This window comes from Kogia breviceps, chromosome 3, assembly GCF_026419965.1.
Source record: "Kogia breviceps isolate mKogBre1 chromosome 3, mKogBre1 haplotype 1, whole genome shotgun sequence".
NCBI lineage: Eukaryota > Metazoa > Chordata > Mammalia > Artiodactyla > Physeteridae > Kogia > Kogia breviceps.
Window position 1 is genome coordinate 162,483,092 of NC_081312.1, and position 19,022 is coordinate 162,502,113.

At 37.7% G+C, this 19,022-nt stretch overlaps 1 long non-coding RNA gene across 1 annotated transcript in view; it reads right to left on the reverse strand.

The window, feature by feature from the left end:
- The window catches only part of LOC136793858 (uncharacterized), a 186,350-nt gene that overhangs the window by 120,559 nt on the left and 46,769 nt on the right, over positions 1 to 19,022 (reverse strand). The window lies entirely within an intron of this gene.

Sequence of the window (19,022 nt, forward strand, 5' to 3'; positions counted from 1 at the left end):
CGCACAGGCTTAGTTGCTCCGCGGCATGAGGGATCTTCCCGGACCAGGGCTCGAACCCATGTCCCCTGCATTGGCAGGCAGATTCTTAACCACTGCGCCACCAGGGAAGCCCCCAACACTTTAAGATAAAGTTGTTTTGTACAATGAGGATTACCAGTGAGAGAAATAAGATAGGAGGCAGGAAACAGCTTAGGAAGCTATTGAAAATTGCCCTGGGTAATGTAGTTTAAGTTGTTCTATAGTCATAAGGATTAATTTGGGGGTTTTTTTCTAATAAGGTTTTTAAAATAATACGACTTATTTTCTTTACTTATTTTCTATTTTAAAATTTCAGCGAGAAGAAAAACTCCTAGCCACAGAGAAACTAGTTCTCATGGCAACTAATTTATCATAAATGGGAGAAGGAAGTGGACATCGTTGCTGATAATATTTCCCAGAAAGGGAAAGTTAGCTTCATATTATATCCCCATTACAATGATTTCTACATGCTTTTTTAGGAAGTTTGTAAACATCCTATATGATAATTATACATGAGGCAAAATTAATAACATGATTTCTTCCCTTTTCTGCTTTATAAAAGTAGTAGTAGTAATAGTAGTGGTAGTAACCATGGTCTTAAGTTATAACTCATTTGGTAAGAAAAATTAGGTTATATTTGAATTACAATAATAAAATTAAAAAGCAAACAATAAATAATTTTTTTAAATAAAGCGTATTATCAGAATTCTCAAATCAAATCACCTGCAAGACTTTTCCACCTCTGTCTCCTCTGTCTCTTACTCAAAGCTCTTGCACAACGCAGATGTCTCCTCATCTTGTCTAACCAACTCATCTTTCTATGGCATCTAATTTTTACTCAATGTTTTTGTCAGAGTAACAATCTCTAGATCCTCCCTCCATCAACAACATCTAAATGAACTTTACATTTTATATTTGGTCAAAGTCGAACAAGATAAGTCTTTGTGAAAAAAATCAGTGGATATGTCAAAGAGTTCTTTCTTATTTCTCCCATATTTCACTGCTGGCCTTCTTCTTTTCTCCATATTAGCCAATCTGTTCCCAAAATGTAATGTCCTTAAATATTTGCTTTCTTCTCCTCCACCTTTTTCTGATTTATCTATGACCTTCCATTCAGAAAATGCTATTCACCGCTACTATCACCTTATAATCTTAAATTCAGTCAGGTTCACTACTGACAGTATTTCCTGGCTAAGTGAGCAGTAAAAACATGCATTGGGCTGTGATGCTTTGGGGATGAATTCTAACCAGTAACATGAGATTGATACACCTCAGAAAATGATGCAAGCACATATAGATGCAGCTACTGTGTGTTTGCTGTTTTCTTTGCATAAAAGTTTTACTTTTTCATGATCCGATTTAACCTGTAACTAAAAATTGCTAGTTTGTATGAGCCACACACATATATATAATAGAGATTTGGAATGGCACCATGAAATCTGTTTTCTATAGGAAACTGAAAATGGCCAGAGCACCTGAGTTTTTGATTCAGTTCGTGAAGATACTTATTTTGTTAGTGAATTGGTATAAGGACCTAAATCTGTGAATTGGAGAGAATCATCTCTCTATGTGGAAAGGTCGTTATAAGCATTAGTAAAAATACATGTGTATTATCAGCATATATCCTTATAATAAATATGGTTTCATACTAACTGACTATAATAATGATTAACTGTAATTGTATCAACATATTAGTCATTCTGACATATGAATGAAGATATCTATAACCATTCAGTCAAGATAGAGTCAGTGTTGACCACGTGCTCCTGGGGTTTTTATTGCTTAAATTTGGTTCGAATTTGAATTTCCCTTTTTGCCAGGACGTCTCACTGGTTTAAAACCTAAATTATCTCCTGATAGGAATCTTGATACCACACCCCTCCCGACCTGTGTGCATAACCAAATAAAGTGTTTGATTAGAAAAGATTAAATATGACTAATGAAATAAAAATTATTAACTATAATTTATAATCCAAAATAGGTCTTCATAATGATGGAAATACATACAAGTCATTCCAGATGTACTCTGTGTTTTTCTAAGAAAAAGTTCCCTTGGAACAAATTAAGAACTGCATGTATGGCTTATTTTGCTGTTTGTTTTTCTGTTGTTGTTGTTTTTAATGAAATAAGAAAGTTTTCTGGGTCTATATACAGATTATACAATTACTTCTTTTTCAGTAGAATTTTAAGTTAAATTTAAATTAAAAATAAAATTGAGTTAAATATTACAGACACAGGTTTTTATTTGCCTTTATTATTCTTCCCTCTGCTCTGCTTATCCTAAGACTGCCTACCTCCTAAGTTTATTTCCAAGTAATCATCTTTATCTGGTTTTTTCTGAACAAAGAAATAGGTATATGATATTTCCAAGCTAAGTGTAGCATCACAGCCTTCTGCTCTATTTTTAAATAAAGAGCAGTTGTTCTATAAGTGACATTTATTTTGCTCAGATGTTCTTACCTCTTCCTTCTCAGTAATAATGAGCCCACTCATGGATTGAGCTCCGTAAAAAGACTAGACTGACTCTTCATTCAGAAATATTTCAGTTTAAAACTCAACTTAGAGGAAAGCAAATTCCTCTCCTCCTTCTCTTCCTTTTTCTCACCCTCCTTCTCCTCAAAACTTCAATCAGGGCTTCCCTGGTGGCGCAGTGGTTGAGAGTCCGCCTGCCGATGCAGGGGACGCGGGTTCGAGCCCCGGTCTGGGAGGATCCCACGTGCCGCTGAGCGGCTGGGCTCGTGAGCCATGGCTGCTGAGCCTGCGCGTCCGGAGCCTGTGCTCCGCAATGGGAGAGGCCACAATAGTGAGAGGCCCGCATACTGGGAAAAAAAAAAAAAAAAAAAACTCCAATCATACTGATCTTTTCTCTCTTAACAATACATAATGAACAATTTTCCATAAATTCAATATTTTCTACAATCATGTTTTCACTGGTATGTCATATTCTACTACATGAATGAATCTAATTTATTTAACTCTTTCCAATTTTTAAATCTGCCCTTCAGTTTTCAAAGATGATGAGGTTGAATTTATCTAGATGAATAGTGGAACTAAAAATTAGACATTTTTCCCATAGTTGCTACATTTATGTTATCCGTAGAGCTACCATGAGCTTATTTCAAAATGTCTGCTTCCATTTCATATCACCATGAACTTCAGAAAAGCTTTGCATTAAAAGCCACATCAGTTTTTGACTGATGTGTTATGAATGTATATCTCTGTCACTGTTCCATCAGCATCTCACAATTATGCTTTATGGCTACATAGACCTACTCAGTTATTCAAATGCAGTGACGGTTTCATCATTAGTCACACCCAAACTCATGCATATGCAGACACTATACATTGGTCTATGGATTTTCTTCTGCCTTCTAGTCTTACTATTCAGTCATCAAAATTTACAGAGTACTCCTATGACCAACACTGTGCAAGGCATGATGCGAAAGATATGATATGAAGCCCCTGGAATTAAGGGTACCAATAACAATAACAATAAAATACTAATGATGATAGGGAACATTATATAACACACATATCAGAAACTGTCCTACACGTGGAAACCACCTAAATGTCCATCAACGGGAGAATGGATAAAGAAGATGTGGTACATATATACAATGGAATACTACTCAGCCATTAAAAAGAATGAAATAATACCATTTGCAGCAACATGGATAGACCTAGAGATGATCCAACTAAGTGAAGTAAGTCAGAAAGAGACAGATAAATACCATGTGATATCATTTATATATAGAATCTAAAATGTAACACAAATGGACTTATCTATGAAACAGAAACAGACTCACAGACATGGAGAACAGACTTGTGGTTGCCAAGTGGGAAGGGGTGGGGGAGGGAAGGATTGGGAGTTTGGGATTAGCAGATGCAAATTATTATATATAGGATGGATAAACAACAAGGTCCTACTGTATAGCACAGGGAACTATGTTCAATATCTTATTATAAACCATAATGGAAAAGAAAATGAAAAAGAATGTATACATATGTATAACTGAATCACTTTTCCATACAGCAGAAATGAACATAACATTGTAAATCAACAATACTTGAATAAGATAAAAAAAAGAAACTGTCCTACATATTTTTTGTACATTTATTATTTAATCCTCACAACAGCCTATAAGCTGTACTGTTTATCATTGTTCCCACTTTGCATGAAGAAAACTGAGGCAGAAAAATGTCTAAGTGATTTTCCCAAGGTTACCAATGCTTTTAAGGAAAGACCCAAGATTGGATCTCAGGCAGTTTGGAATCTGGACTTAATCTTTATAATATGATTGGCGGGGATAAGTAGCATATTCAAAAACATTAGAGAACAAAATAGTTCATTATCAAGTGTTAAATTACTAGGTAAAAATAATTGGTACATTAGCTACTGTATAAAGAAGTGTTAATTGTATGGCATGGAAAAAGGAGCTTGAAAATGAGGTCTTCTTAGATAAGAGTGATAAAGGAATTCTCCACGGAGAGGCGGTAGGTATGTGAAGACAGACAAAGCCTTCCTCAGATTGGTGGTGGAGGAGAAGGACAAATCCGTTCCTCCTATCACCAAGGTCAGTCTTATATTTTTGCATTGCCAATGAGTAACCAGTTTGGGTGTTGATATTGTGTATTTGGCAGAGGAAGAATGTGAAAAAAACAAAGTGTGGTATTTTGTATGTGATCATTTTAAGTCAGTTTGTAAGAATGAGTTCTCATTGAAATTTGCTTTGCTTAAGACTTGCCAGTAATGGTGAAAATTTACATAATAGTATTTCCAGGACGCTTGTATTTCACTTGCACAACGTGCTATCTGGAAAACTTGAACAGACTGAAGATTCCACTTTAGAAAAATCATTCTAGCTCATTATTTAGTACATTAGTAATTTATCATTAATTGCAGCAATTTAACAAGAAAAATGAACAACAAAATCTTATGTGTTGTGTATCCAACTCTATGACCTGGAGTTATTTATGGCCATATCTACTAGTATAATTAATTTTTGGAAAGTGTTATAACTATAATTCATGTTTGCTAGAAAAAGTGGAAAATCTTGTATAGAGATGAATCTTTAGTAGTTTTGAATACCTGTGATAAAACTATTTTTTTAAAGGCCTTGCTAAAGCCATCAGCATCCCTTTCAAAGCAAGGTCAGATGTGGACTTTCTAATAGAGAGTGAGGAAAGTTCATGTCTTCTGACCTTCCCCAATAAAACAACACATTCAAATCTGGCCTTAGCAAAGGTAAGTTCTGACTGTGTTCAATACATGGTCCCATCCCCCCTCCGTTCTAAACAGAAACTCCTTAATGAATCCAGACCACATTTCAATTGGTTTGTAGTAATATCTTCACTCAGTTAATGTAAGGGCTTGCTTTTTGAATTTTTGGAAACATCTACAATTGAATTCATTTTTATTTTGGTAAAAGAGTTAAGGAGTAAATAGGACATTTTTATCACTGTTAATTTATTAATTTCCCCTGTGCTTTGATGATCAGCTATCTAATTTCATTAACGCTTTCATATTGGTCATATATACCACTGTTTTTGCAATGGGTTTGTTCTAAATGCTAATGTTTGTTTCTAGATCAGCTTGGATAAGCTGGACACTTTCCATCTTTTCCTATAGAATGGAAGACGTCTCTCTTCCAGAGATGGATGGTACTTCTACAAACCTGTCAGATCCCACCTGTCTTTTCAGCTTTTCGTGCATGCACATAATGACTAGCTCTTAATTTAAGAACGTCATTATAATAATTAAGTAGGAATCATTGCTCTTCCCATTATTCTGGATGCAATTCTCGTTATGCTTCTCTCTCAACAAGATAAAGCTGCTGATTTAAGTGTTGGCATATGAGTAAAACTCCTGCAATGATTCCAGCTGGAAGAGGAGAAGGAAGAAAAACATAATGTCTGTTTGTCTTTAATATTTGCGCTTACAAAATTACAGAGCCAGGGTGGACAGAGATATTTATTGTAGATTGAAAGTGTAGGAAATCCATAAGGTCTGTAAATAGTCTAGTGATTATGTTTTAAGTGTTTAGTGCCACATATAACAGTTAATCCATGGAATTCTACAGTCCTGCCAATTTGTCAGTATGTCACTGCCCCTCTGCTAGCAGGGAGTGGATTTCCTGAAATGTGCAAAGGGAATAAGTCCCAATCCACAAGGATGCTTCCTGCCGGGGAAGAAAGCCATTCTTCGAGTAGGACCACAGAATGACTGGGAAGACACCCGAAGCCCTGACTCCAATAGTCCTGCAGAGGAATAGAATTATTTTTTGGTCCCCTTTCTTCTCTGCCTCTTACTTTATCCCTGACTATAATTCCATTCCATCCTTGCTTCTGGTGACTCCCCATTTCATGGGAAGAAATTTATTTTTTCTCAGTCATTAAATATATATTCAGGGAATATCTCACGCAGTTATATTTACATTATAAAGGTCTCATCTGAAATGTCAGAGGCAATTGAAATACTTCTTTTTAAAGACATATGAAAAATCATGGATTTTTATTCTGATAATAATTTCAGTGTAATTAAGGAGAACAGATTAGTACCACAAACGTACAAGCTTGAGTATTAAGAAGGGCAGTAAGATTCCTGAAGCAACCTCATGTTTTGCCTACAGCTAAGGTATGTTTTTCTAAGCAGGTCGGTTATGAGGACCCTGGAAGCCAGCTTGTCTGTTTTCATGAGCATCACATAGATGCTTGGATACCTGAGGGTTACATTATGCAGGCTCTTACGGATTTATCCACTGGACTGAGAGCTTCCCACTCCTGGAAAGCATTTCTCAGTCATTCACGGCAGTCATCAGAGGGCGGCGGAGGAAAGCAGAAATCCTTCTGTCTCCTTTTCCTTCAGTGAGACCAACAGCAAGGAGATGTGAGTCTAAGGCTTGAGATGTGGGCATCACCTGTCCTGATGAGGACATGTGGTTTGTGAGCAGAGAAGGACATTTGTAATCCCCCCCTTTCTTTTTTTAGTTTACTGTACTTCTTTCAAAGCTTATGCCAGCCCAAATTATCTCCTGCTTTTGTTTTTCTGGTGATGTTTCCTCCTCCATTGCTAATAATTCTTTTTTCACCACGGATGCGTGATCACCACAAAAGACTTAAATAGATTGACTATCTCTAGAAAACAAGATAAGAAAGCATCACCGAATTTATAGTCAAAAGACAGTTTGGGTCATCTAGTTTAGTGGAAATTTTTGCCTACTTAACACCCAGAAGAATTTTGAAAAACCATATATCCTTTCACACAATGTTAGGTGGCCACTAAAAAATTTTGTCATAAGTTGATATAGTTGTAAAGAGTATAATTTCCAGATCAACAAATATTGGAGTTTTAAAAATGAGTCAACTAGAATTTAGATACGTTTGTAAATTTACCTAATGAAATCTAAAAATTGTAATGATTTTATAACTTGGATCAGCCATGGAAAGGTACACATGAACAAGCTCAAGTGACAGTTGGCTGTTTTACATGACTTTTCTTTCTTGAATGTAAATTTCACTCCATTTCTCCCTTTGAGTTTTGTTAGTGTAAATGTTTTTATTCCTGAAAATGCTTTGTTGATCATCATATTTTTTCACTGTGATAAAAATGTGGGCAAAAATTTCTGTGCCCATAAGACTCTAGAGGTTAAAAATTTCTTCCAGATTGATTTTTCATTATGATTATTCATTGATACAGAAAAAAATCAAGCAACATAAATACAGGATTTTTTTATCAAACAATAGAAATACAAGTGCAGCATAAATACCAGAATTAATCAAACAGCAGAAATACTAATATACGGGACCTCTGAATCTGGGGTCGTCCATGACCCTTCAGAGATGTCCCCCGTGGACACAGGGCTGCTTTATTTGGCCATGGGCAATTCCTGGAGACAGACTTGACAGTGTTCCGTCAAAATCCATACTCCTGACAATAGTGTAAATGAGTGTCACAGTCCTAGAGGGAGAATTTGACAGTGGGGCACAGATTACTACATATAACAGTTCTTCAGTTAATGCATAAAAGCATTTAGGACAGTGCTCAATGTACCACATTTGATAAATTATTAAGAAATTATTATACCATTAATAAGCTCTGTGTTTTGATAAAATATTATTCACATTTCTAAACTAAATAGAATATTTTATTAAATTACAAGTAAGACCTTTAGCATTAGTAAAATCTAAAGATTAAAATATTGGACACATAGGGAACAAAGAACCTAAATATTTGCCGAATGCATTTGAATAGCCAAGATAATATTCTTCTGCTCTCGGAAAAATAAAAATGAATTTCCTAGTTTCATTATTTGTTAATTATTTGAGTAATTGAACATTTTCTGTAAGAGAACTTGTTTTTTCAATTTGGGAGTAAAGTTAAGATCACTTCTCTTCCCGAGAGAGCCCCTTTGCGTCTCTTACTAAATGGTCCCTTCCCTCCAAGTTCTACATTCCCTCACTGTCGCTCTGCTCCTCTCCAAAAACACAGATCCTGTGAGTTTCCATTTCATTTAAGCCAAAGCATATGAGAAAAGTAAAGTCTTTCCAAATTCTACTTAACCATTCCTAATATTTATGTAAAAAGACATGAAAATGGCAAACATACTCTTTAGATGAGTACATATGAGTTGTTAAGGAAAGTATTTCATATTAAAAATTTTGTCTTTGAATTACATGGAATCTCTCTTGAAAATGAGTCAAAGATGTTGAAATCCACTATTGTTTGTTAAATGTGTTTGCATAAATCTGCCTTTTACTCTGAGAAGATAAATATAGGATTTGAATTATTGAACTGTTGCTTATATAAAGTAAATAACATACCTTATTTTAAACACATTTTTAAACATATTTCAGAACTGCTGGCTTATACTATAAAAACTACCAGTAAAAAGAAAAAATGTTATCTGAACTAAGAGGCATTTTTCAGCTAGCCTAAGTCTTAGTCTAAGAAGATTATGTGGAAACAACAAGAAATCTATCTCAGAATAATAACTACATAAAATTTCTTTTCTTAGAGGGGAAGGTATAAATACTACTGGAGATAGCTAATTTTTTAGAAATATTTAAGCATTAGTAAAATAGTCATACAATTTACTTCTAAACTCTACAGATTGGTTTAGAACTTTTATTTTCAGCAGTTGTAAAACTCAACAGGACTTGACATTTCTAATTTAAAATATGCAGCATATAAAGAAATGGAGAGCATAAATTACGATTTTCTAAACACTTGAAAAATCTAAGGCACGATTTCTGTATTTTAAGGAACAAAGCTAAATCTACTTCCCGCTTTTTATTAGGTGCAAATATATCGAGTTCATTTTGGTATTCTAATTTTGAAATAAATTTTAAAATAAAGACCTTAAATAAAAATAAAATAAAATAAAGGCCTTAGTGCTTAAACTACAACTATCTTCCTTTTCAAAAAATTTTTAAATAAGAACTACTCCATACCCTCCTCTACCAAAATTATTCTAAGTCCTGAAAAAGGATTAAAAGAGTAAAACCAATCTTTCTGATCTGTTCACAGATGTTCACATTTTAGTGTACTGGATCAGGTTTCCCTCACTAATTAATGGAATTGGCATTAATTGATATTTCCCAAAGCCTTACTTGGTCGGTTTTCAAGATGCATTTCCTTCCAAGTTTCAAGCTTTTGATCAAACAGCTGCATTGAAGAGAGACAACCCTGAGTTCTCTACCTTTCCAACACAGAAACAAAGTGAAGAGGATTAAACACCTTGTGAGGGAAGAAGTATTATTTTCCTTTTGCAGATAAGGAAAGTGACATTTTACTAGGAATCCTGCCCAAGGTCACCATCTATGGAAGCAAGAGCATCATGTCTTCCCAGCATCTCTCAGCTGCAAGTGGGAGCTTCCTACTCTCTCCTCTGATCACGAGATCAAAGTGACAGGAAGGAAGTTCCCTTTGGGACCCTGTATGTATTTGAGGCCTGGGATAGAAGCCAAGGTGTAGGAATAACATTTTTGCTAGTGATTTCCTTGGAGCTGGAGGTGGTGAAGTTCACGCCCAAGGGTGAAGCAACGTTGGCCATTCCCCAGGGCATATAAGATAGATCTTTTTAAGTTGGGGGTAAACACTTGCTTCAGCTCACTGGCTCTCTTTTTTGGAGGGTCTCATAGACATTTCAACATAAGAGGAAATTTTGTGGTAAGAGTGATCCCCCTGGGCAAGTGTATATAATTTGCTGCTTATTGAAATCAGCAGCAGTAAAAAGAGCTGAATATAGCCGAGAGGGGAGTAACCCTGGTGGATATGAGAAGCTGTGTATATTTTGCAGAGTGGATAAACTGTTAGTGGTTCAATGATTTTTGAAAACGACTTGCAAAGCTGCTGCAGGGGATGGATAAGTAAATGTTGACTGATTCGTTGAAGGGTGCAGGCCCCCCAGCTGCAGTCAATGACTGGAAATGTGCACTCTGGAGCTCTCTTTCTTGTTGCACACCTAATTTGCTGCTTTCCATTCAACATGGCTCTGATTCCTCGCTATATGGATTTCACCTCATTTTTTAAAAAAATGCAGATTCACAGACCCTGCTCAGACCTATTGAATCAAATCTCTGGAAGGAGGGGACTGGGCTTTGTTTCTTAATAAGTCTATCAGGTGATACCCCCTCCTTCATATTGTTAAATGTTATTTGATACCTATAAATATTATATGTGAGATACATATATATATATATATATATATATATGCATGTAGTGATATGTGTTTTTAAAATAAAGCACAATAAATTGTACCTTCATGAACCTATCACCCAGCCCAAAAGCTGGATCATTAACAATAATTTATTTATTTTTATATTTATCTATGTGCTTCTCTCTTATGCCTTCCCTCTTCCTCCCTACGAGAGGTAACATTTTACGTTTTGGATTTCACCTCATTTGTTAGTGAGGTTGAAGCTGGCTTGAAGCACAGCCTACACCAGAACAAGGTGATATTGGAAAGTGGGAGGACAATTTTGATAAAAATTTCCAGTGAACAACAGCGATAAAGGCTGGAGGTGTGTCACCTGAACTGCTCTGATTGGCAGATTTATAGCCAACATTGCTCCCTGAAAGCCACATTCACGTTCACAGCCATGAAAGTCTGAGTGTCTGTGGGAAGACCTTCCTCTGAGATCAAGGTCCTTCTCACCATGATGATCCATGAATAAACATTTTCACAGGGCAGCCCTCTACTTTTATTTTATTAGGAGAAGATTGCAAAGGTCAAGTTTTAGTATCCTGATCAGCAGAATCAAATTTCTTCTCACTAAAGCACCATATGCTTATCTGGGGTCTGAGTCAGATTTTAGATAGTTTATTCCTCTCTTATTCACTTTCTCAGGGTTCCTCAGTTGTCAGGGGAAGATATAACTTCAAAGAATGTGAATAACCTGGACAATAAGATATGATAAACAACTTGAAGTGAAAATAGCAATGAAAAATTTATATATTTATATTTAAGTATATTTATACTTAAGACTATAGTTCATGAAATATATTCTACTTAGTCCTTTGAAATATAGACAGATTCTCTTTGCTAATATTTTATTTAGAGTTACTGCTTTTATCATAATAAGCCAAACTGGCTTGCAGTTTTGTATTTTGCTTCTATTTTTATCAAATCTGGGCATGAAAATTATGTTGACATCATTGAGGAGCTTTATATATATTTCAGTGGCTTATCTTAAATAATATGGGAATTTTCTGTTCTTTAGAGTCCAGGTAAAACTCAGTTGTGAAGCCATATGATCCTGGTGTCTTTTTAAATGATAGATTCTTGACCGTCTTATGGGTTATTTGGTAGCTGATTGATTAAAATTGTCTACTTCTTGTTTTTTTTTAAACATGAATCCAAGAATAATAAAGTTCTTACTATCAGGAAATGTATCCATTTAATCCAGTATAGCAAAAATAGTGAAAGATAAAAGCCCAAGTTGATTAAAAGGCATTTGGAAAAATTCAATAGTCAGTCCTAATTAAAAATAGCACTAGAAAGAAACTACTTAAATCAATAAAAATAATTTTCCAAAAACTAGCAGCAAATTCTAAAATCAGAACCAGACAAAGATAATCCATTTCATGTTAATTTTAACACTGTTACAGGTATTATAGTAAATACTAAAAGAAAATGAAATAACTGGCAAAAAACACGGGAAAAAAGAAAAACTATTGCTGATTATACGACTGTACACTAGTATACAAAGAAAACTCAAGACATTCTAGCATAAAAAATTCTAAAACTAATAAAATAATTTATTCTAATTTCTGGATAATTTATTCTAATTTCTGGAAGGAAATTCTGGCATAGGATTCAACATGAGTAAACCTGGAAGATCTTATGCTACGTGAAATAAGCCAGACACAAAAGGACAAATACTGTATGATTCCAAGTATGTGAGGTATTTTGAATAGCCAATTCATAGACTGAAAGTAGAATAGTGGTAACCAGGGGCTGGGGGACGAGGGAATGAGGAATTGTTGTTTAATAGGTTCAGAGTTTCCATTGGGGAAGATGAAAAGAGCTATGGAGATGGATGGTGGTGATGGTGTCACAACAATATGAATGTACTTAATGCCACTGAACTGGACACCCAAAAATGGTTAAAATGTTACATTTTGTGTTATGCCTATTTTACCACAACAATAAAAAAAAGAAAATAAAATTTTATTTATTTCTTTATTTCAGACAATGTAAACTTCCTAAGACTACATATAAAGCAAAGATTCAACAACTGTATGGAGAAAATGCAAGTTAGGAAAGAAGTTTATAAAGTTTTTTTAGGTATACTTATCCAAATTCTCGGTCCTGCCGCAAGGAAAATGTGAAACAAATTTTTACATGAAAGTGACTTAACCAGAGCTTTATGTAAGCTTCAAGACATTTCTGCCCCTTCCTGACTTGGGGTGAAGAAGAAAGGAGACAGAATGGCAGAGCGGTAAGACTTTCTACTGCCTCTCAGAGGTCGTCCCCATTTTTCTGTGTGTTTTATCTCAAGTCACAAGAATTCATCCAGTATAAACAAAGTCATTTTCTTTCCTTTTTGAAATTATTTATTTATTTATTTTTGGTTGTGTTGGGTCTTCGTTGCTACATGTGAGCTTTCTCTAGTTGCAGCAAGCAGGGGCTACTCCTCTTTGCTGTGCGCAGGCTTCTCATTGCAGTGGCTTCTCTTGTTGCAGAGCATGGGCTCTAGGCGTGCGGGCTTCAGTAGTTGTGGTGTGTGGGCTCAGTAGTTGTGGCTCACGGGTTCTAGAGCACAGGCTCAGTAGTTGTGGCTCACAGGCTCTAGAGCACAGGCTCAGCAATTGTGGCTCGCGAACTCTAGAGCGCAGGCTCAGTAGCTGTTGTGCACGGGCTTAGTTGCTCCACAGCATGTGGCATCTTCCCGGACCAGGGCTCGAACCCATGTCCCCTGCATTGTCAGGTGGATTCTAAACCACTGCGCCACCAGGGAAGTCCTAAACAAAGTCATTTTCGGTGTTCAGTATATTTGACTGCAGCGAGCAGTGAACAGTCACATTTGTTGAGAATCCTTTGGGGGGTATGTGTTGTATGCCCAATTTATCAGATTGTCCCTAATGGTTCCTACAGACACTGAAAGTCAGAGATAACTCATTCCTGCTCTCAGGAACCAGGGAGTTCTAGAAGGTGAACATGCATAAATTTCCAAGGTCACGAACTCCTGAATGCCACTAGCCTTACAAAGCACATTAAAATAATATTTTCCTAATGAAAATTAGGAGTCATCAACAAAGATAAGAGAAAAGAAAAGAAAAAAAGGATGGTTTGGTATATTTAGACCAGAGGAGAAGTGAGCAAAATAAGAGAGGTTGAGAAAAAGGAGAAAAAAAAGCAGTTCAAAGATGGGGATGTAGACATAGGGACACAGGCCAGAAAAGGCTCAGACATAGGGATCTCGGAGGGTGCTGTGGTTGGCAAGCTCTCCTGCAGCATGGATGCTAGCACTGCTTGGGATTTATGACAGTGGAAAACTTAGAACAGGTTGTTGAAGAAGGTGGTGGACCACAGAGGGCATACACCAGGACAAGACTTTGCCACGTTGGATTAATGAACTATTTATTACCAGCAAACAGCATAAGAAGAAAGTGATGATCCAAACAAAATTCCCTTTAAAAGTCCTTAGAGACATAAAAGTGTAAAATGTCCGTCCTCGGATGTGCATATTTAGACTAAAAGGTTGGTAAATATTTAGTGATTCTCTACTTATCATTTAAAGAATCCTTTGAATGCAGAGGGTTGTCTGAGTTCAAAGCACCTTAAGATTGTATGAAGGTATCTTAAGATGAGATTAGGGGTGGAGCTGAAGTCTCCTGGTCCCCAAGGAAAGCTGAAGACCATACCCACACACCCAACTAGCTGAAGAAGAGGAAGGAGAGAGTCTCAGACTTCTGTGTCTCTGCTGGATACTGTCGCCCAAGCCTCCACCCTATCTGATCCTATAAAAGGCCAAATTCAACAGATGGGGATGAGCAGACTTCTCAGTAAGGAAAAATGTGGAGCCACTGGAGCATTTCAGTGCCTTGTTGATGTCTCATTTACCTCTGAATGTACAGTAGGAATTAAAGTGCCACGTGCCTGTGCACCCAACCCCATAAGGGCCAAGGGGCTTTTCCCCATCAGGAAGAGCTCCAGGTAGAGAAGCACCACTGGGCTAAACTTGCCAGTCATTTGCTACCAGACAGTATGTATATCCTCTGAGCTGCTGTGGCCGTTCCAGCTCAGCTCCACCCAAACAGAAGTTATGATGTTTGTGGTCACTGCTCAGTGGGCCGAATGCAAAGCCATTCTCATAGCTGTGTCCAAAACTCCTGTTGATGTGCCTTGTTAATCTCTTCTGCCCCTTGGGCTGTTGCCAGTGGTCCCACTGTTTGTCTCAGGTGAGGGAGGCCATTGTGCAGGGGGCATGGCCCCTGCTGCTCCTGGCAGATTGACTACACCCAATGCCGAAGCTCCTCTCAGGCTATCATTTGTGTCTCATCACACTTGACATTTCATCAGATGCAGTCCAATCAGCTGACTCCGGCCACACCACTGGGGCCTTGAACGTAATCTGAGCCATGTTTTCCATTTGCGATCTGACAGTGGTGTGCCTTCTACAGCAAAAACCACCCAACCATGGGCTGATAGTCAAGAGATGGCCCTTCCATGCTGCCTACCAACCACAGTCATTCGGTATCATTGAATGTTCGAACAGCCTCCTGAAAAAAATGACTCAAAAATTTTCTAACTCTACCTCCCTCACCTCTTTCTGGTCTGCAGCCTTAGCAAGGTGCTTTGGTCTCTGAACACCACTATTCTAAAAAGGGACCATCCCTTCTTGGCCATCTCATGAGTAAGATCAGGATGAAAGGGGTGGCAAAGACCTAACCTGAATATCTAAGATTCTACTCTGAGAATTCCCGGCATGATGTGTCTTTCTCTCCCACACTGGACCAGTCTGGTTGGTGCACCTTTGGGTGGTAGCCTGGCCAAAAGGGGCCTGGGGAATTCACACTTGCCTCTGGCTAGCCATCTGGATTCTCTGGATGGATTGGCATGTCCTATGGACTGCGGTCCTGTGGGTAGAAGCCTAAATTAAACGTCACGGGAGACAAGTTGATGCTGCTGCTTCTGTTGGTCAGATTAATCATAGCGCCCAACAGAGTGTGTACTCCTGGGAAATCTCACCATATTATTGAAAGCTCATTCTTCATGTGTCTCTGGGATTTGGGTACATCTTTCCAGCAGAGGGAAATCTGAACAGCAAACAGAATATTTGAATGGCAATCAACATGGAAGATACCGTGTCTTCTTCCAGAACAAAGGGAAGACATTCTTACTGTTCTGAGATCAGGCTCTCCAAATTCAAGATTCCTGTCCACTGCACACACGTACCTCCCTGTGGGATTTGGGGGACAAGCAGTGCAAACTCAGCAAATGTTTGCTCAAGCTGCCTGCTGCACCATGAGTCATAAAGTCCTTATCTCTGACCCGTGAGTCTCATGTCTTCTGACTACCATCTATGAAATTGGCAACCTAACTTGTTGGTTCCAAGTTGGGTGAAATCTTAAGTGCTTCACGACTCTTGACAGTTCTGATAGGAAGCTATATCTGTGTCTTCAGAGCAGTCACAAAGCTGGATATAAATCAAACTGAAATTAACCATGGGCTTTGGGAACCTCAGAGGGACATCTTTATAAAAATGTAAAATGATATTATGCATTTAGATGCCGTGTATATTAGAAATTCTTCATTTTAAAAATCAGTTATCTACATGTTCTAAATGAAAAAATCACTCTAATGACCCAAAAGGCACTTCAGGGAGTATTCAAAATATGGGAATAATATTCACATCATAATTTTGTTTTATTGTGATGTGTGATATGGATATTAATAATCCATGGATGGGAGAGAGAGAATATATATATTCTGAATAGAGAAAGTTGACAGCAGGGCAAGAGCAGGCCATTAACTTTAGTCACTGCAGAGATTTTCTTTCCTTTCAATAACCTCAAATGCAGTTATTCTTCCATTTAATATCATTATTTTGATTCTGAGAGGACTGTTCATCTTATAAATCAATTAGTTTGACTAATGGTTAATTTTCAGTTAGTATTTGATTTTGTTTAAATGACTCAGAAGTTCATGGGCCTATCTCTCTTTTTTTCAATCTTTCTATTCTTTCACCTTTCTTCCTATTCATCATTTCCTCAGTAACTTTCCTGGGACCTGCTAAGCAAATTATTTGCTTAACGTACTTCATTAGAGCAGAACTTTGCATGGAAAGGGAATGTTTTCTTTAAGATTGGAACTTCGTGCTTGTTCCTAGAGCCGATTTTGCTGTTTGACTGCAGTAAGAAAGTTAATGTTAGCTGCTTGATGAAATGAAAGGAACCTAACACAGGAAGGCACGTCCAGCTGCAGAGCTAGAGAAAGCAGTGGGGACTTGAGAAGCCCCACCCTATGCAGCATGTCCTGATTCCAAAGCCACTCCAATAAAGGAATAACCTAAGGAAAACCCAGGAGTTTCCTATGCAAATGCAGCTTTGTTACAAGTCTCCTGGACTCTCCATCCATAAAGTTATCCCTTTAAATCTCTCCCTTCTAGAAATTCTGGAACTACCACTGGAACTCCCTCCTACTGAGAGACTGAATGGAGAAAAGGACAGCACCTAGACTGTCTATGACAGCAGAACTCCAACCTACAACCACAGCAGCAGCCAGACCAGCAAGCCAAACCACAGCCCCTGCACCCATTGGCCCCAAATGGCCAGGACTAGGTCAGTAACTGCCAGCTTCTCTCATGTTGGCCCCTGCCCTCTTTTCTAACACAGAGCTGACCAAAGGAAGTCTCCTAGGAGCCCCATGGTAATGTTAGCCTGCCTACAGCTTTCCCCGAGCTGACAGCCTCCACCTGGGCACCCCTGAAGCCTTCCCTTTTGTCCATGATGAAGTTTCCAACTCCCCTGACTGCCTTGGAGTCTCCTGCCAAAAGCAAGTGAGGGTGGCTGACTGCCTTCTCTCTAGCAAGCTCAGAATAAATAGCCTTTGCCTGTTCTCATTTGGATGGTCTTCGTTTATCTCCAGGTAATGTAGTAGGAAGAGTCTGTGAAATGCCAATGGTTCCATGATAAAATCCTTCAATTCCTGAATTGCTAAATTAATAAAAGTTAGGGTTTTTTTTTTTTCAGTTAGTTTGTATGTTTGTGTTGCCACCAAAAAAAAGCACAAAAGTAAAGATAGTGAAATTCATATGGAACCAAGGAAATAAATACTGATGGAAATGTCCCACCCTCACCCCAAGCACACGCCCTCCCAAGGGTGGAGACACGTGTCTCTCACATCTTATCTCCTCCCCTGCTGCTTCGGGAAGAGTTAGCACAAGCTTTATGCTCTCTGTGTTTGTATTTCATTAGTAGGCTTCACATGTGTCCAGGTTCACAATATCTTAACTGCAATTCAAAATCCAAAATGCAGTATAAAACAAACAAACTTCCTAATTCCTCTAATCTCAACAAGCGGTCTGAGTGGAGGAGAAGCTATTTACAGCCCCTATAGTGTTTACCTCCAGAATGCTTAACATGCTTGCTGTGTGGAGCTGCCCCAGAGCTTGATGGGGATACTGTATAATGTACTGTATCCACCATGTATTTCCTTTCTAAAATCCAAATGAAAAAACCAACTCTGAATTTTGAAACACATCAGACCCAGGGTGTTTGGGGTAAGGCCCTGGGGACCTGCCCCACTGGCTGCTTGCCCACTGGACTTGTTCACCGTCCCTATGAGCTCCAGCAGGACCACTCTACATAGATGCCCCATCTAGACATGGGAAAAAAGCCCACCTCTCATTCTTCCCAACTCCCTCTGTGCTGAATGGGGAAACTAAGGCCCACAACTAGCTTTCACATATGTTTATGTATCTCAATCCATAAATTTGAAAATTTTGGCAACATTTAGCAAGGGCCCATACTAAAAGAAAAAAGATAATAATTAGAAAGTGATAGTTTGTCATAGTTACCACTAGGTTCAAATTACTTTCTTGGTTCATATAATGAAAATCATCAGTAGATTTTCTACTTGTTAAGCTTCTATTCACTTAAAAAGAAAAAAAGGCTATGTTAAACATTAACCTAAGGAAAACAGGTGATATGCAAAATAGTATAAATTTGTATATGAAGATATCCAGAGTGTCAGACCTTTTAAATAATGCAGACCTTGCTCCCAAGAGAATATTTTGCCAGCATTTAGTCCAGGATATTTTCTAATGAATAAGCATTGGGGACATCATGTCCTCAGAGGTCATCTCCAATTCAAACAGGTATTACAAATAAAATGTCTTTTACCAAATTTTCCCATAACGTTGTCAAGTTATTATACACAGCTGTTCGTACAGAGCTCTCACAGTAAAATCAGAGAGGTTTCCTTGTCTCCTTTATTTGGAATAAGATGGTAAAATCACCAAATGTTAAACCTTGGAAGTCTCCAAAACAACATCTG